Source organism: Schistocerca nitens, chromosome 5 (genome assembly GCF_023898315.1).
Source record: "Schistocerca nitens isolate TAMUIC-IGC-003100 chromosome 5, iqSchNite1.1, whole genome shotgun sequence".
Taxonomy (NCBI): Eukaryota; Metazoa; Arthropoda; class Insecta; order Orthoptera; family Acrididae; genus Schistocerca; species Schistocerca nitens.
This window is the reverse complement of record NC_064618.1, coordinates 821,198,847-821,219,653: the sequence shown is the minus strand read 5'-3', so window position 1 is coordinate 821,219,653 and position 20,807 is coordinate 821,198,847. Positions and strand designations below refer to the sequence as shown.

At 41.4% G+C, this 20,807-nt stretch overlaps 1 protein-coding gene across 1 annotated transcript in view; it reads left to right on the top strand.

Annotated features, from left to right (window-relative positions):
• LOC126260006 (cactin) overlaps positions 1 to 20,807 on the top strand; it is a 148,969-nt gene that overhangs the window by 30,886 nt on the left and 97,276 nt on the right. The window lies entirely within an intron of this gene.

Below are 20,807 nucleotides of genomic sequence, written 5' to 3'. Positions count from 1 at the left end.
ATATAATTAATTTTCTGCGATCCTGAATCATGATAGAAATTTTATGATGTTTTTTATACAATTCTATTAATACAGACTGATCTTTTGATGGTTATTACTGATCAAAAATGCTTATCAAACAAAATATGAAAAAACTTGTGATCAAAGACATAAACGTACTCTGAGTTCAAGCATCTGCATGGTTGTACATTCAGAATGATGATGTCTCTCTTCATTGGGTTCTGTCAACATCTGGCTCTCCCCCAGATCTCAGTTCTAACAACCACTGAAATTCTGGAGCTGGATGTGGCAAAATGCCAGAGAAAACAGTTTATTTATAAAAAAATTGTACTGCAAATCTTTATGTACTTCTCTAGCTCATTTTTAGTAATTCTGAGGAACACAAGGCATACAAGTAAAAGGATAATACAATTTTAGAATTACAGGGTGTATATGCCTCGGGACAACTGGGAAATCTGGGAAAAAACCTGGGAATTTTTTCATCTGGGAGAAAACCGGGGAAAACCTGGGAATTTTTTAGGATTCTAGGAATTTGTCATTGTTTTAGTTTCCACCAGCTAAATTTGCCTGATAAGAACTGATACTCTAACAAAGAAATTTACTGTATCCTGCTACTGCAATATAATACTGAAGTAACAAAACATAATCGAGAGGGAGGAGCGGGGGGGGGGGGGGGGGGGGGGGGGGGGAGGAACTAAGTTGCATGGGAAATGTGCCACTTACAACAACAAAACACAGTGCACACAAAAGCGTCAGCCAACAGCAAAATGTGTTGAAGGCTTTAGAATGAAGACTATGCAATCCTTCATAACACAACAAACTGCTTCTTCTGAGTGTGAAGCCACAGCTGTTCACACTAGGTTCGTTTGAGTGACTGTCAGCGGGCTCATGTGCATTGTGAGGTAACAGGCAAGTTTTGGGACCCTGACAAATATTCTAAGTTCTGAGTTGGCATGGCCGAGCTTGGGGCCTCTTGGCGGGTTGCCGCCCGGCAACCACCACGTGGTGCCAAACGTTAGCTTAGCAACCATGTGATGCCGCACAACATCCGGTCCAGCCGCGTGGCTTGGAATTCCAGTGTGATGCTATGTTGATGAAGGAGACACGCCGGGTGTGCCAAAGATGGCGGACTTTGTGAAACCTCAAAGTACATTACTATTATTTGTACGACAATTCTGATGGTGTAATCAGATTTTTCAATATCTTTATTAGTTCAAAGCTAAGTATCTGACAGTAAATTATACAAGTAACACCGAGCAACGAATTTCCAAAATCTAAACGGTTCATCCGATTTTGTCGATCTGCATGTCTTTAGAAAGCTATTAGTGTAAACCTAAATTGGTATGAATTACAGGCATGTAACTTAAATAGTACATGGTTATTGGAGGTCAAAGTGGCTGATTACTATTGATCGCGTCAGGCCATAAGTACTCCACAGTTACACGAAAAATGGTAATAGCATGCTTATAAATATATTTATTCATCTATGTCTTTGTATATATCCGATATATACTATTCGTGAAGAAATTGGTTAAATATTTACACTGTGTTTTAAAAAGCACACAGACATTAGGATACTGGCCTACCTTTTGTTGCTATTCCTTTAATATATGTTTATTTAATTTGTTTATATATTTAATAATGTATGTTAGAGCGTGTTTATGGTCCAGCCATAGGAATATTTAATTAATTTCAAGTTATTTAAATTTAAATCCAGTATTTGGTATGTGTTTCAATATGTTTGTGAGTGCATGTTTGCTTTGAGACATGAAGGAAGCGCTCTAGCCAATCACAGTGCTCGTTACTAAGAGAGACATATGGAGGTTGGGGAGGAGCATCGTTTCCGGAGAGGACACGAGGGACTTCTGGGCAGTGCGGCATGAGGGACAGTCGCACAGGACACGGGAGTGAGTGCTGGACGCGGACAGTACAGCGCGACAGACGCACAGTCGGCAAAAAGACTTGGACAGTGGACCAGTTTGCGCGTGGTCATGGAGGATAGATATATTTTGGAGTGCCGGCCTCTGCTCTTGTGTGAGTTCCGTGGCTTCTGCAGTGAAGACGTAGTGAGTGTTTAGAAGTGAAGATCTTGCGAACTATGTTGTTGTTCATAACTAATTATGTGCAGTAGGAATCTATTGTTTCCCTGTTATTCAACTTATATTTTATTTAATTGCTGGACCATTGACACCAGTAAGTGGTTTGCAGAAATATACCGCATTCTCAAAAGTACTTCTACTATCATACTCACCATTTAAAGTCGTTAAGATAGTACCTGCAGATTTTATTTAATTGCAATCTTTCATTTATATGTTACTTTCATAATTCGAAATTGCTGAGTGATATAAACCTTCGACCATTCGATTCATGTGTGTATTCTTATCATATACTGTAGACTCAGCAGTATTGGCCTGTAATGCGGCAACTACGTATCCCAGCCCCTAGACAGCGAAACCAGCCAAAACTTTTACTATTGCAACGTTGAGTGGGAGGGTGTGTAGTTATTTGAAAGGCCGCAGCGTGCACAGCTGATTAACATATGAGCAGTGCCTTTTCCCACTTTTGGCTACTTAAAAAATGTTTCTAGTGCGCCAAAGCTGCTACATTCGTGCATGTGCAGAGCAATCTGAGTTGTAATGGGGAGGAGGTGATTTTGATGTTTTGTCTTCGTTTACAGCTCTCACATGAAATGAAAACTAAATGAGTTTCTGTGACCGGGAACTATGAACTGAATATTACGGGAGGCTAAAATATGTTATTGGTTTCAGTTTTCTGATTTGATTTTATTTCCACGTTTTCAGCAGTAAAGTGTTAATCATCTTTCAGAACAATAAAGTTATTTTTTTCAGCTTGTTTAAAGACATTTGGCTCTTATTAATCTGTTTCACAGAGGAAGGCAATTTATTTGAAATAAAGTTTTCATTCCACACTGTTGACTACTTTCAACTGTGTGCTGAATTTCAGATGCATGTTTACATCTTCTGGTATGTATGGCATTATACTGTAATAAAGAATCAAATACGAGATAATACAATACCGGCACACCAAGAAAATTAGCCTCCCGAAAACCACAATGAGAAGCTTAATATCAGGATGGGGTCTACTTTGTTTTCAATAGCTCTCTGAACGTCTGCGGAAAAATGACTAATATTGGATTCCTGTAAATATATTTGTACAGCCATCTGGCTGTACAAATATGCACTTGAAGCCAAAGTATTTATTTTAGTATGGTTTACGAAATTCCAGTGCTCTTGCAGCATCCTCTGATGTTCTGTTTCTTTTGTGACATAGTGTAAGACCTCTTAATTCAATATATGTTTGAGCATACGGGCTTCCTATATCATTGTAGCAGCACACGTGCAATAATGCCTGTTTTCTGACACTCCCTGGCAATTACTGAAATGAACCTATTTCTGACAGGTTGCAGGAAAATATTGTGAATAGTGGTTTGAAAAGCGTTATTTTCAAAGTAAATTTCCTTTTACACAATATGAATTGTGTTACGTGTGAGAGGGCCAATGAATTTCTTAAATCAAACAGTGTTTGACTTCTATTTAAAGCTTAAAATTTTGAGGATCAGCCACCTAGAAGAATTTCAGGTTCAATTCTAGTGTCTACTCCATTCATCAACTTTGAGCAATGACATCATAACTAAGGCAGAGCCACTATTTAGAGGCAGTCTTTGAAAGCAACTGATCATGTTTGTAAACAAACAAATACAGCATATGATAAAATTACATTCACAGGTCACATCATTAATTACTTAGCCTCAGATTATATCAAAAAGAATTGAAGGTAACAAAAATAAACAACAGAAAAAGAGAAGTATACCTTTCTGAAATAAATCATCGTAATTTATGCATGTAGGAAAAGCACAGAGGAACTTTAAATCCATTACATTATAGCACATGATGAAGTCATAATATTGTGAAATAGCATTAATTTTTAATAGTTATTGTTGAATATAACAGGACCAGTACACAAGGAATGAAAATTCACAAAAAGTAGGATCTAACAAATACTGAAATCGGTAACGTAAATTGAGCTGTATAGGTAAATTCTCATTACCGACTCCCAACCATTCCGTGGTACATCATTTAGTTAGTTTTTCCAACAGGTGTGTGCACTGAAGTGTAATAATATTTCCACATTTGCAATAGCTCTCTGAACGCCTGCGGAAAAATGACTAATATTGGATACCTGTAAAGGTCAGTTCTAGTTACCGATTCCAACCATTTTATGGTTCATTAATTAGATTGTTTTTTTCAGCATGTGTGTGCACAAAAATGTAGGCTATTAGTTTTTCTGCACTTGTAATTGCTCTCTGAACTACTGCAAAAAAGTTACTAATATTGGAATCAGTAACTAGAATAGTGCATAGAAGGTCAATTGTAGTTATCGATTCCAATTTTTTTATTTCACTTCAGTGGTTGTAGAGAGCAATTACAAGTGCATACAACTCCTGCAAAAATTATTTGTATATGTATCATGGAATGGTTGGAATCAGTAACTGGAATTTACCTGTGTAGGTTAATTCTAGTTATCGATTCCAATATTCGTTATTTTTTTTGTGTATTTTCTGTTATAACGTCAAGTTTAACACATATATTTCAGAACGACACAACACATATAAGTCACAGAGTAAGTTAACAAGCAAGACATGTGTACACGTTAGCATTCGAATGAGCACTGAGTCCCAGTCTAGCGGCCGCTGCTCGGCTGGCCGCTTAGGTGGCACAGCTGCTGCATGGCTGGCAGACAGCGCTCACGTAGAGGACACGCGTAATTGCGCGGTGGCTCTTTGAATGATCGGCGAGTCACAACACTTTTCGCCCCTTTGAAATTGTTGCACTGGTCTTGATGGAGGTGTCCTGGAGATGGCTAACGTCCATAGGCTTTGTTTGACTCGCCGTAAAGTCTCGAGGAGGAGGCTTCCCGTACGGACGGAAGTGTCCCTGATGATAACGGGTCGAGATGACAGGAGACTTAGGGGTCGAATCTGCTGGGGCCCGCTGCACCAATCTGCCCGTTGCGGCAAGTCCAGTTGATATGACTTGAGACATGGGCGATATGTCGGCGTCCGTTGGAGGAGGAGGCAAGTAGATTTGCTCTGACAGAGGATGGTCATCCGGTTCCTGCATGGGCACATCTCCTGGTGGCATCCATTCTTGTGCTGCATCACGATGACGGTGAGAGGGCTGTGTTGTGAGTATTGAGAGATGCCAAGATCCCGAGCGTCAGGTAGGGCAAAAAGTGGTGTAGTGGCATTCGGAACAGGCGTTGCTGGCACACGAGGCCGAAGCTGGTCCGAATGATGCACTGCAACACCCGTGTCCGTCTGGATTTCATACAGGCGTCTGCCATGGTGTCTTAAGATGCGGCCCGGGCTCCATTTTGGCTGCCTGCCATATCCCCGTATCCAGACGAGGTCATCGGTGGTGAACCGGCCAAGGGAAGGCACCCGCGGCCGTGAGGTGGGAGGCCGCAGAAGATGAAGTAGCATACGGGGCTGTCGGCCATGTAAGAGCTCAGCCGGGCTGTGGTCGCCCATGGGGGTGAAACGGTAAGACGCCAGAAACTGGAGAAGCGCATCATCAGCAGCAGAAGAAGTCAGAAGTTTCCGCATCTGAGCCTTAAATGTGCGGACCAGTCGTTCAGCCTCACCGTTGGATTGTGGATGGAACGGCGGGGCCGTGACATGCATAACACCATGACGAGCACAAAAATCCGCAAATTCGGAAGAGGCAAATTGCGGACCATTATCAGTAACAAGAGTAGAGGGGAGGCCTTCCAAAGAAAAAATGCAGGTGAGAGCACTGGTGGTTGCCGCGGTGGTAGGCGACGTGCAACGGACAATGAGAGGAAAGTTAGAGTAGGCGTCAATTACGAGGAGCCAATAAGTACCTAAAAAGGGTCCCGCAAAGTCAGCATGAATGCGCTCCCAGGGCTTCTCGCGCGAAGGCCACGGTGACAAAGATGACTTCAGGGCAGCGGCCTGTGACGCACAAGGGCCACAGGCAGCGACCATGTGTGCTATTTCAGAGTCGATGCCAGGCCAGTACACATGACGGCGCGCCAGAGACTCTGTGCGAGACACACCCCAGTGCTCTTGGTGAAGGAGGCGCAAGACCAATGTACGCAAAGTCGCAGGTACCACGACACGCGGCGAAGCATTGTCAGTGGAGAGGAGGATAACACCATCCCCAGACATGAGGCAGTAGCGCAAAGCGTAGTAGTTCCGCAACGGATCAGAAGTCTTAGCGGACGGGCGATCTGGCCAACCCTTCTGAATGCAGCGTAAAACCCAGGAGAGGGTAGGGTCGGAACTCGTAACAGCCGCCAGCCTGTCCCCAGTGTTGGGGAACCTGTCCACAACCCGCTGCTCGGCAACATCCAGGTGGAAACACAAAAGTTCGTCCCTATCGAATGCCTGATCAGGACCCATGGGAAGGCAAGACAGAGCATCAGCATTCGCATGTTGAGCCGTCGGCCGGAAATGAATCTCATAATTGAAACGAGACAAGTAAAGAGCCCAACACTGGAGGCGGTGTGCAGCCTTGTCGGGAAGTGACGTTGATGGATGAAACAAGGAAACAAGTGGTTTGTGATCCGTAACAAGATGAAATTTTGAGTCATAGAGAAAAACACCAAACTTATGAAGAGCATAAATAATGGCCAAAGCTTCTTTTTCAATTTTAGAATACTTTTGTTGGGCATCCGTGAGCGTTTTGGAGGCATAAGCAATGGGTTGTTCCGAACCGTCAGAAAAACGGTGCGCAAGGACTGCACCGACCCCGTATTGAGAGGCGTCTGTGGCTAGAACAAGATGTTGGCCAGGTTGATAAGTAGCCAGGCACGGGGCCTGTTTCAGCATAGTCTTCAATTTCTGGAAAGCCCCATCGCATGACGCGGACCAGTGAAAAGGCACGTTTTTATGCAACAGGCGATGCAATGGCTGAGCCACCGAAGCCGCAGGTGGTAAAAACTTGTGATAGTATGCTATTTACCCCAAGAAGGCCTGCAGTTCCTTAACAGATGTAGGGTGAGGAAGGGCATCGATCGCAGCGACAGTTTGCTGAAGCGGACAAATACCATCCCGAGAGAGTTGAAACCCCAAGTACATGATAGATGCCTGAAAAAATTGTGATTTCTGAAGATTACACTTAAGACTGGCAGTCTGTAAGACTTGAAAAAGTGTGCGGAGATTTTGATGATGTTCTTCAGTGGTGGAGCCAGTGACAACAATGTCGTCCATGTAATTGATACACCCAGGGACAGGGAGCAATAATTGTTCCAAGAATCGCTGAAAGAGAGCAAGGCCGCTAGCAACCCCGAATGGCAAGCGTTGGTATTGATAGAGGCCGAAAGGCGTGTTAAGGACCAGAAACTGCCGGGAAGCAGCGTCGAGAGGAAGTTGATGATAAGCTTCTGACAGGTCAATTTTAGAAAAATACTGGTCTCCAGCAAGTTTAGTGAACAGTTCTTCAGGACGGGGCATAGGTTAAGTGTCGATGAGGCATTGAGCATTTACAGTGGCTTTGAAATCGCCACAGAGACGAATATCACCATTTGGCTTAGCAACAACAACGACAGGAGAGGACCACTCACTGGAAGTGACAGGAAGCAAGACCCCTGAAGTAGTGAGACGATCCAACTCCCGTTTTACCCGATCACGAAGGGCCACAGGAATGGGCCGAGCCTGAAAAAACTTTGGCCAAGCAGTGGGTTTGAGCATGATATGAGCTTCAAAGTCGTTTGCACGGCCTAACCCAGGAGAAAAAAGGGACGAAAATGTCGTCGACAAGGAATCCAGTTGAGCATAAGGAATAGCATCAGTGACAATATTGACAGAGTCATCTATGGAGAACCCAAAAACGCGAAAGGCATCGAAACCAAAAAGATTTTCTGCGTTGCTCTGGTCGACCACAAATATGGGAACAGTGCGAACGACGGATTTGTAAGATACCTCAGAATTAAACTGTCCCAAGAGAAAAATCTTCTGTTTATTGTATGTCCGTAATTGCCGAGTGACAGGTGACAGGAGTGGAGAACCCAACTGAAGATACATCTGAGAATTAATTATAGTGGCAGCAGAACTGGTATCCACTTGCATGCGAACATCTTGACCAAGGATTTGGACAGTGAGGAATAACTTCCCTGAAAGGGAAGAAGTGCAATGGACAGACAACACAGAATCAGAATCAGCGTCGTGTTCATGAACATCATGTATGCGGTCGGATTTGCAAACGGAAGACACATGACCTTTCTTTTTGCAATTGTGACACACAGCCCAACGTTGGGGACAATCCTGTTTCGTAAAACATTGCGGACATGAAGGAAGTTGCTGGGGGTTTTGCTGCAGTTTCTTAGTGGGTTGTTTACGGCTAGGCCGAGGCTGCGCGCGGGAGTGCACTGCGGCCACGTCAGCCGACGGGGACGCACCGCACGCGTCGTCAACAGCGCACAGAGGTTGTATTTCCCCGACATCACCCCACGCCTCTATTTGCGCTCCAGTGGCACGAGAAATTTCAAAAGACTGCGCAATGGAGAGAACTTCATCTAGAGTCGGATTCGCCAACTGAAGGGCACGTTGCCGAACTTCTTTGTCGGGCGCCGACCGGATAATAGCATCCCGTACCATGGAATTGGCATAGGATTCTTTGTGAACGTCAGTAACAAATGGACACTTTCGACTGAGGCCGTGAAGTTCAGCAGCCCAAGCGCGATTGGATTGATGTGGCTGTTTTTGACAACGATAAAAGGCAATACGAGAGGCTACCACATGCGTTTGCTTTTGAAAATAGACAGACAGAAGTGAGCATATTTCAGCAAAGGACAAAGATGCAGGATCCTTCAAAGGAGCCAATTGCAACAACAACCGATACATTTGAGGTAAAAATCCAGGAAAGGAACAGAGACTTACATGTTTGTTCGTCCATGACATGAAATGCCAAGAAGTGCTGTCGAAGACATTTTTCATAATCAGACCAGTGTTCCGCCGTCTTGTTGTAAGGAGGAAAAGGTGGTACAGCCAACGATGAGAAACACCCCGCATTTGACGCCGTGACGAAATCGCGAATCGCCACTGTTAGAAGCGTTTGCTGTTCAAGGAGATTTTGCAATAGTTGCTCGACAGTAGCCATGGAACCCTGTGAGTCAACGGTGAAAAGGAAAAATCCCATCCTCGTCGCCAATTGTTATAACGTCAAGTTTAACAAATATATTTCAGAATGACGCAACACATATAAGTCACAGAGTAAGTTGACAAGTAAGACATGTGTACATGTTAGCATTCGAATGAGCACTGAGTCCAAGTCTAGCCGCCGCTGGCTGGGTGGCCACTTAGGTGGCGCAGCTGCTGCAGCTGCTGCATGGCTGGCAGACAGTGCCGCACGTAGAGGACGTGCGTAATTGCGCGGCGGCGCTTTGAATGATCGGCTAGTCACAACATTTTCATTAGTTGTGATCTGGCTGTTTCTTGGAATTTAGTGTGTTGATTTCTACACATTTCATGCTACTGTTTTCTATTTGTTGTCATTCATTTCATTTTCCCAATTTTCTGTTATAGTTTAGTTTCGCCCCAACTAAAACCCCAACTTTCCAATGCTTCTCCCGTTAGATTCAGTAATTAAGAGTAAAAGTAACTTCACCATGTGCTTTACTGTAATGCAATTTAAAGGTTGTCTGTGCTTTTCTAATCACATAAATTACAAGAATAATTCTTATCTGACATGAAAATTTGTTTTTAATTCTTGTTATTATTTATTTTCTTTATCTTCAGTTTGTTTCAACATAATTCATGACTATTTAAATAACTGTGTGAAATGTGATTACATTCATTTGTTTACGAGTATGATCCAATGCTTTCATAGATTGCCTGTATGTATCATTTTTGGTGTGACATCACTGCTCAAAGTCGATGAGGGGAGTTGGACACTGGAATTTATCCAAATTTCATGCGCAGAAGATCAGACATTTTATGTCATTATTTAAAATTTTACTAGCACATTTATGTGATGTATTTTAAAGTGCTCCACATGAAAAAAGATGGTATTATATGTGAAAGCTTAGCATTTCTTGTAGCTTATTTATCTTCAAGATCAGTATTATATGTGAAAGCTTAGCACTTCTTGTAGCTACAGTATATATATATTAATTTAAACCTTAACATGTACTGTGTTTGGTGGAATTCGAATTTATACTTTCGTAATACGGAAATATGCAGCATACTTATTGCTGCACATCAAAGGTCTTTTCGAAATGTGTGTTTTTTTGTGCTGGGTTGATTTTTTAAAGTGCAAGGAAGAAGTTCTATGCCAACGTATAAAACCTTGACCATTCAAAGGATTGATAAGTTTCATGGTTCTGAGGGAAAGTATACACCCTGGATTAGAAATTGAAATTTGAGATAGCCAGCTGTCAAGTTTAATGTCTTCATTAGTTACATTCCAGCAGAGATTAAATGATCACACATGAACTAAAACAGAGAGAAAAACTTTTCCATTAACAAATATTACATACAAATAAAACTAACATGAATGTACATGTAGTTATTAGCTCAGAACAGACAATGAGCCACTATTAAAGAACACCACGAAAGAAATAGGCAAAGACAAAAAATATTTTTTACAAAAAGGAAACACACAGTTGGCTTCAACAACAAGTAATATATTTAACCCTGTGTACCCAAGACAGCATAAATAAGACTCCTGAATTATAAACGTGGCTTGCACCCTATAGGCAGGAATATTTGTAACATGAATAGACAGAGATCTTCAGCATTGGATATGGCTTGATTTCAGATTCCACCAACAAGATCTATAAATAAAATTTGAACCAGAAAGCCCACATAGGCATAACTAAGACAGAATTTTGATGTGCTGAGTGCAAGTTACAGGAGACACTCATAATATTCATAAATTATCAAGAGAGCACAAAGGCAACAGAAAGATATAAGTGTGTATTAAAGGCAAGTTTATTAATATAAGTGCTGGTAAATGCCTCTTAATAATTCTGGTGTTAAACTGAAACCTATAACCCACAATAGAAGAACCCGATAACTCCAAATAGCTTCAAGTACAGTCTACACATTAAGATGCTCACCAAGCAAGTCCATATAGCTCAGCCATTCCACTGTGCCTGTAACTTCCGTAGGTATGACACAGCAGACACAGTACTAAGGCCATCTTCTGCGTCACACTGCTCGGATGTGTAACTGACAGATTGCCAGTGTGTACTCTTGCTCAAAGTGCTAGCCAGTTCCAGCAATTGCTTATAGCATCTGTGTCCCACGTAACTGCCAGCAGCTGCTGTAGTGTGGCCATCCTTGTGTTATTGGTGAGCAGCAATTGAGAGCGAACTGATCCAGAGTGGCATTAAGTCGGGTTGGCAGAGTGCACACCTACTCCCTGGAGGGACGCTTAGCAGGTTGTTGCTTAGCTACAGCCAAAGAATCTAAATCTTTCTTTTGATAACGTATTGAAAGGACACAGAGCTTGATCAGAGCTATGTACATCTTAACCCGTAACTATTCCCCTTTTGAAGATATCTCCAATAGACAAGTCTGTGGCAGTGTCTTGTGCATTTGACTGGCACTATCCTATGCACAGGGCATTTTGAAGAATCCATTTTAGCCAGCCAGAATCCTGCACCCTTCACCTCGTATTCATTCACTGATGACATCTTTATCGTCTGGACCCGGAGGGAGGAAATGCTATAGCCATTCCTCCAGAACCTTGAACACCTTCTGTGCCATTTGTTTCAATTAAATTAATGAACATAATCAATTTTTGAAAATGTAATTGGATGGATAAAAAAAATCAGCTCACCAAGTGGCAGCGGGAGAACACACATATAAAAAGTGTTTAAGTTTGCAAGCATTTGGAGGCAGTAGCTCCTTCTCCTGGCAGAAGGGTTGAAGGGGAAGGAAGAGGGGCAACAGAAAAGATCTGGTGTGGTTAAGCAAAAAGGGTAGATTTTGGAAAAGTCGCCCTGAACACCAGATCAGTGGAGACTTACCAGACAGGATGAGAAGGAAAGAATAATTGTCATTCCTTTTCATCCCGTCTGATATATCTCCCCTGGCCCGGGGTTCAGTGCACCTTTTCCAAACTCTAACCCTTTTCCTAAATGTCACCAGTCCTTTTCTGTCACCTGCCTTTCTTCCCCTTCAACCTTTCTGCCAGAAGAAGGAACCATTGGTTCCAAAAGCTTGCAAATCTTAACACTTTTTATACATGTGTTCTCCTGCTGCTGCTTGGCGAGTAGATTTACCTCGCTTAGATCTTCTTAGATCAGTGTGACATTTTTTAGGAAGTTGACTTCCAACTCACAGATGACTCCATAAGAATCTTTTTTTGTATCAAACCCACCAGTCACCAGCAGTACCCTCACTTTGATAACTGCAACTCGTTCCACAACAGAAAGGTCTTCCAGCATAGCCTTGCTGTATCTGCAGTAAGAAGAAGTTCTTTTCTCAGTATGGTGTAGTACTTACTACGGCCTTAGTATACAAAACCTAGCTCAGCCTTAGTAGACAAAACCTAGCTCACAGCTTTGCACAGAAACAGATCTCCTAAATTGCATCTCTGTGTATACCCAAACCTTCTCACACACTTGCCTGTTTGTGCTGAAGTGTCTCCCTCCATTGTCGCCATTACCACCCAGTAATGGAACAACTGAACCATTTCTCCACTGAGTTAGTGATTACTTCTTGTGATACCCTCAAGCAACGTATGACATCTCCACTTTTCTGCCCCTCCTCTCCAAGTGATTTTCTACTGTACACCTGAGCTAAGTAATATCAAGACCTGCAAATGTGCTTTTTTGTCCCAAATCCACTGAAAGACCCAGGTGCCCCATGCAGATACTGTTCCAGCCATGTCGTTACTATGTTACATTTTTTTGACTCTCATGTAACGATTTACCAAGATGCCATTCCCCCTCACACTAATGTTACAGCAGCATGAGCTAATGACAGTGGCACGTAAAGTGCCCTCAGCCACACACCATTGGGTGGCTTGCGGAGTATAAATGTAGATGTAGATGTAGACGTCACATTCGTATTGGCTAACCTGAGGAAGCACATTGCAAGGAAACAGCTAAAACTTTCTCGGGCTGGGTGGCAACTCCATCATGACAGTGCACGGCCTCGGGTTGCAAATCAAGTCATGGACTTTATGGCACAGTTCAACATTACTTGTGTACCACATCCACCTTATAGTCCTGATATTGCACCTTATGATTATTTTTTTTATTCCCATCACTAAAGGGAAAGCTTTGGGACATTCGATTTGAGAATTCTGAAGAGTGCTCAAGAAAAGTGAGGCAATTCTCAAAATCTTGATGAAGATGACCTGCACCATGTGTTTGAGGACTGGCAGAGACACTATAAAAACTGCAGTCAAGTAGGAGGGGAGTACTTTGATAAAGATCATGTAAGCATTTAAATGGAGTACCAAACATGTCTGGAGAAAAAGGATCAGTGTCAGTCCTTGTTGATCAGTGCCTACAGATAATTCTGTCTGAAAGTTGGCAAGTTTTTTCCATTACTATTAGAGTTAATGTAAATTCTTAATGTTAATTTATTTGGCTGTGTTAGCTTCTAACTCTTGAGTTAAGATTGGAAGTTGGATTATTTTTATAATCAGCTCCTAATAGCAGAAATTTTTATATAAATAAATTAGAAAAGATTTGTTGTTAGATCCCCCATCAGGTTCCTTTCCAGATGGCAGACAGGGGAAAGCCTCCCAGATGTGGATGGTACTGGGGAAATGAAATACCCAGAGTGGACCAAATACTAATTTAGACCTAAGTCTATTTGTGTCTGTTCTGGCATCCAGTGGCTAGTGGTCAGCATCTGTTCACTAAGTAGGTGTGGCTGCTACAAATATGTCTTGATCTCAACAATCAAGTCTTTAAAATTTCCAATCTCCAACAGAGATCACCACAACCACTTTCAACTTGAAAAAAGTCATGGTGGAACAAAAAGATAAATATTCACCGTCCCTGGTCCCAGCAAATACACCGGACTTTCCTGGTCATTGGATTCTCGGGTACCAGGAACATCATGAGAAGGAGAAGAGTCAGAGTTTCCCAAAACATCTTCACAAACACTATATTGGCACGCTGAGCACAAATGCGCTGGTCAAGATTACACTTCACGAAAACATACCAAACCCAGATTCCAAGCCACTTTCAATTACAGCAGTAGAAGAGATTATAAAACAACTAAAGAACAACAGAGACTCAGGAGAGGACGGTATTATCTCTGAGATCTGGGAACTCAAAAGACCAATGCATCACAGAGAAAATCCATGAAATTCTTACAGAAATATGGAATACAGAGAAAATTCCATATGAATGGAAGTCTACGTTGATTCACCCACTTCACAAAAAGGGTGACAAGACAGACCCTAATAACTACAGAGGTATCTCATTATCACTGGTCACCTACATTACTCAACAGACTAGAACCACAATCTGATAAAATGTAAGTGAATACAAAGCAGGCTTCAGAAAACAGATTTGGAACTTGCAAATGCTCCTGAAGGTCAGACAGATGAACAACACTGTAGTCACATTCATGTACTTTAAGAAGTACTCCATAAACAGGCAGATTCTCTTTGACTCGTTATAACTATTTGGAATAGACAGAAAAATTAGGATTCTTATACAACAGACACTTACAGACACTTACAGACACCACATGCAAAATACGAGGGGCGTTCAGAAAGTAAGCTCCGATCGGTCGCGAAATGGAAACGACTATGAAAATCCGATAAAGCTTTGCACAGATGTGTTGGGTAGTGTCTCTAGTATAACCCCAGTTAGCATCACGTCGCTCTTCTCATTTCTGAGCTCGCAGTGAGTGCGTAAAGATGTCTAGAAAATAGTGTCTGCCGCCAAGTACGAGGGCCTGGTGAGAAATTTCGCCTGAAGCTATGCAGCTAACACTACATAACTGTCATGCTGTTTCTTCTTCAAGACAATTCTCAGCCGCATTCTGCAGGGGCAATGAAGATGCTCCTGCATCGTTTTCAAATGGAAATGTGAGATTACCCACAATACAGTCCGCAATTGTCTCCCCCTGAGTTTCATCTCTGGTCACATGAACCGCTGTCTTTGAAGACAACATTTTGACACAGACAACGAGGTGTAGGCCAGCGTGGAGAATTGGCGGAAAGCACTGGCGGCTGCCTTCTATGATGAGGCTATTGAAAAGTTGGTACAACGCTATGACAAAAGTCTAAGTCAGAATGGCGACTACGTAGAGAAGTAGCTGAAAGGTGTAGCTAATTGTTACAAGTAAAACATTTCTGATGTTCACTGTGGTTTCAATTTGGCAATCAATCGGAGCTTACTTTCTGAACAGGCCTCGTAATATTTAAGGGAGAAATCTCAGATCCATTCGAGATACATACAGGGGTGAGACAAGGACAAAATTATCAAACAATAAAAAGAAAACATAAAAGGAATTAAGTTAGGAAGAACGTGTGCAGACAAGATGATGATAAAATGCCTGGCATTTGTAGGTAACCTGGCAATACTCAGCAACAGTAGAAAAGAATTACAAGAAACACTGGAATACTTACATGAAGTCTCTGCAAAAACAGGTCTACAGATATTGTGTAAGAAAACACAATACGTGGAAAGGAAGAACAGCGAACACAAAATATATGGAATAGGAGGATCAAACAAGGCATCCTACATATAATGAACAGAAAAACATCAGAAAGCATAGAAACTGACACGAACACACTACAGTAAAAGAAATATTTCAAGACAGGCTAAACTCAGGCACTACAGTTCAGTTTTACTACCAAAAGCACTCTATGCATCAGAAACGACCACAATCGGAGCATCAGACATCACAGAGACAGAAAAAATGGAATGTAAAATCCTCAGAAAGATTTTTGCAGCGGTATATGGAGATGGTGTATGAATGAAGAGACTAACCAATGAATTATATGAATACACAGACAGGCTAACAGACGTGATCAGAAAATGCTCTTTGCAGAAGAGCTTCTGTGAAGTTTGGAAGGTAGGAGACGAGGTACTGACAGAATTGAAGCTGTGAGGATGGGTCATGAGTCATGCTTGGGTAGCTCAGTTGGTATAGAGCAGTTGCCCATGAAAGGCAAAGGTCCTCAGTTCGAGTCTTGGTCTGACACACAGTTTTAGTCTGCCAGGAAGTTTCATATCAGCGCACACTCCACTGCAGAGTGAAAATCTCATTCTGGAAACATCCCCCAGGCTGTGGCTAAGCCATGTCTCCGCAGTATCCTTTCTTCCAGGAGTGCTATTTCTGCTAAGTTTGCTTAAGAGTGTCTGTGAAGTTTGGAAGGTAGGAGACGAGGTACTGGCAGAATTGAAGCTATGAAGGTTTGTCATGAATGTTGCTTGGATAGCTCAGTTGGCAGAGCACTCGCCCACATAAGGCAAAGGTCCTGAGTTCAAGTCTCGGTCCGGCATACAGTTTTAATCATCTGTCGGAAAGTTTCACCTTGGTTTCAGATTTGGACTTCGGTATGGTTATGACATGACTTTGTGTGGTGAAGACCCAGGGTACTTCATAACTCCCACATCACCTTGGTTCCAATTAGACAATGCTGGAGAGGATGCTACTATCTAACTGTCAATAGGATCTGACCTGATCAGGGAACAAAGTCAGCAAGTGTTAGCCATTCGGTGCTGACTTTCAGATGGTTTCAAATCTGCAGTGGAGAAAAGACTAGCCAAGGAACCCATGGTAAAACACTGTTATCAACAATGGGGATCATCCACCAGTTAGCTAGCACTCGTATAGGGTGTTGTCAGCTGAGCTACAAATAACATAGCGGAAGTGGAGAAGATGCTACAGGATGGCATGATTCAACCTTTGGGGCATCCTTGATCGTCTCCTACAACCCTTATGAAGCAGAAAGATAGCACATGCCATTTCTGCATTGACTACCAATGAGAGAACGAACTCACGAAAAAAGATGTCTACCCATTGCCGCACGTTGATGACACTTTAGACTGAAACTTCCTGGCAGATTAAAACTGTGTGCCCGACCGAGACTCGAACTCGGGACCTTTGCCTTTCGTGGGCAAGTGCTCTACCATCTGAGCTACCGAAGCACGACTCACGCCCGGTCCTCACAGTCTTACTTCTGCCAGTATCATATCTCCTACCTTCCAAACTTTACAGAAGCTCTCCTGCGAACCTAGCAGAACTAGCACTCCTGAAAGAAAGGATATTGCGGAGACAGCCTGTGGCTAAGCCATGTCTCCGCAATATCCTTTCTTTCAGGAGTGCTAGGTTCGCAGGAGAGCTTCTGTAAAGTTTGGAAGGTAGGAGATGAGATACTGGCAGAAGTAAGGCTGTGAGGACCGGGCGTGAGTCGTGCTTCGGTAGCTCAGATGGTAGAGCACTTGCCCGCGAAAGGCAAAGGTCCCGAGTTCGAGTCTCGGTAGGGCACACAGTTTTAATCTGCCAGGAAGTTTCATATCAGCGCACACTCCGCTGCAGAGTGAAAATCTCATTCTGGAAACACTTTAGACTGCTTGAAAGGAACAAAATTTTTTGAAACTGTGGATGTACAGAGGGGCTAGTTATCCCTTTTAGAATGTGTAATGCTCCAGCAACCTTTAAATGTATGATGAACAACCTGCTTTGACACCTTAAATGGACAAAATGACTTTGTTATGTGGATGACATAGATATTTTTCCGAAGGTATTTCAAGAACATCATGGCTGCTTAGCACTGACATGGTACAATGTGGGATTCCCTTGTTATGGTCTGTAGCTACTTTCCCACTTCTCAGTTAATCACTCACCGCAATGCTGTTCATGATAACAGTTGTCTTATTCAGTCCTGAGAATCACCTAGTATTTTCTTGAAGCTGTGGACCTGCCACTCAGTTCCACTAACTATATCGTGTGGACTTCTTTGCTGTCTGCAGAGGGTCAAGAGCTGTAAGAGAGCTTACAATTATGTCAACTCACTACGAAACAATGTAATTGCCTTTGAAAGAACTCTTCTGTATTTTGTTACTAAAGTAAAACCACTGCACTATTGGATGAACAGACGTCACATTACCTTGAGCAACATAAATTTAGTGAATCTTATCAACCTCATAGATTACATCAAGTCAAGTTATATATCAGATGTGAAATTTGAATTGTTTTCATGGTAGTTGACATTGTAGACAGAGCTCCTTTCTCTCTGCCGTCCAAAACACTGATAAATCGTGATGCCAAAGTGTAAGTGACCCCTTCACCACAGGCGGAGATGCTCACTCATCATTGCTCTTTCCCAGTGTCATGTGCCCATGCTTTTCTCATCACTTCTGCACAGTTCAACATAAAGTGTGCACAGTTGCATATTTGCTGCCTACAAACTACCTAAAATACAGTTTTTTTTTTTTTTACAAGCATGTTTAATCAGCCTAGGAGGATAAAAGTGGTATTTGTTATTCCGATGAATCTCGTGTTACACTTCATATTTCCACACTTAGACATAAGACGATGTGAAACTCACATAATTAATTACAATATTTTTCTGATCTACAAGTTTTGTCAAAAGACTATTGTTCTTCATTTTAAGCTCTCATAAGAACAGATTTCATTTTACAATATATCACAAGGGTGAGTGTGTTTCTGAGCTCAGTCATTTTTACTCACTGACAGTTCAGTTCATCAGGGTTAAGCCTTATAGATTGTCTTTCCATTTTTAAAAAAGTATTTTGCATGTATTCACACTAACTTATTTAAAGTATAAAGATTCTTGTTAAGTATAAAGAGTTTTTTCTAAGCTCATTGCTTCTTAACGTACTTGGTTCAACTTGCTAGTAGTTATTTGTTTAACAAAGTTTTTGTTTGATATACAAAGACAAACCATGGAATCTATTTGTCCTATTGCATCCCTTCCTCTGGATTCACCTACCCTTTCACTCACCCACCATTCCTTCCACAGATGCACCCTATCATGGATTAGGACATCCCCTTTCTACGGGTCCAGCTATTCTTTACTCTCCCACATCTAGATAAATCTCAAATACTTGAAATTGTCTGTGCTACCTAATACCCTTATTCTTATAACTTTTTCTGGTCAAGTTTCTCCATAGCACACTGACTTTACCCAGCTATTACAAACCTTTGTTTCTTTCTTTAGCCCTTCTTTGTTCTACTTTCCTTATGCACTTCGTAATGCCATATGGCTTACATTATTAACATATTTTATCCTTTCTGTTTGCTTTCATGTGCTTATCATTGAGGTTTTGTTCATTCAGAACCTATGTGTTGTTTCTGAATTTGACATTTTGTTGCATTTAAGATTATTAACACAGTTATAAACTGCTTGCTTTTAAAAATCAGGTAAAGAAAACAAGTGGTCACTATCTTTGAATTTCCAAGTTTCTTTTGAATTACCAGGACCAATAACTTCTCTACCTATGAAAGCCTATCTTTCTAAATCCCTATAAGAACATTTCTTAGTTCGCTATTAATTTCTTTGTTTAATACCTTTTAATAATCATCAGGTACAAAATCTTTACTGAAATGAACTTTAGATCTTGTACTATACCAAAAAATATGTATGAACTTATTAATCATCACCTTTTTCTTATGTCTTCTTAAATCTTTCATACATACTTTTCCCACAGCTGATGTGATTTTTTTAGAGTGATTTCTCACCACATTTATCAAGACAAGTGCTAAGCACACACTTGCAGATAATGCTAATGCTACCTATTGTTGTATTGGCCAAATATTTAATGCATCCTGTATTTGCATTCCTAACTACCTGATGGAACATCAGTTTTCCACTGTTTGTACTATTGCTCTCCTTGCTTCTCCTCCCCCTTAGTTGATATTACTAACAAATGTGTCTTTACTATTGCATTCACCTACATTTGTGCATAAAAAAAATAATTCTCTGTGTCAATATGTGTAATCTGTGTTATGCTGAATAATCTCTCAGCTTTGCCTGTAAAAAACTGGTTCTATTTACCGCAGTGTGGAAGGGATAAAGACAGCGTTTCTGCAATAGAAACATATGAATGTGGAAAGATGGAAGATAGAACCTGTACTCCTGTTGGAAAAGAATGAAAAGAAAAATATAGGAATTCGTATTTTAGGATTGAAGAAATAAAGAATGTATTTCCCCAAAGATAGGATTCTGTACCATCCCTCACCCTAATGTTACCTTCCTGATGAGTACTTTACCAGAGGACAACATGCCCTTCAGAACGACTTGCCATGGTTTCACTTGTATAGCCCCCCAAGATTGACCCTAAGAAACTCCTATTTATAGCCAGTGGAAATTGGGTAACCACACATCATTTGTCAGTATTAATAAGTCTTCAAATCTTCAGGATGTAAGTTAATGTTTGCTCACAGTATTTCACCACTGTGATACGGTTGTATTGTGTTATAAGTACCTCTGTACTTAACCACTTACGGTACATATTTAGTTCTTTATATGACGAATCCTCCCCTGTAAAAGAAGTACAAAACCCAACCTTTATTAATAAAAGGAAAGAAAAAGGTAGTAAATCCCTTGTACAAAATATGCAACATTACTTTTTCATACATTGAAATAGAGCTTATAATCATTATTTAATAATGTACCCTCTTTACATTCCAAATAATAGACTTTCCTTGTTACTTTTATTATGTAAGATAGGACAGTAAGAGAGGGGTGAAAATTATTGACAATAGAATAGTTGAAGAACAAGAAATTCCGTCATAGAAAGCTAATGCCTTGTACAAGACATGCAACATTACTTTTTCACGCACTGAAATAGACCATAAAATTGTTACT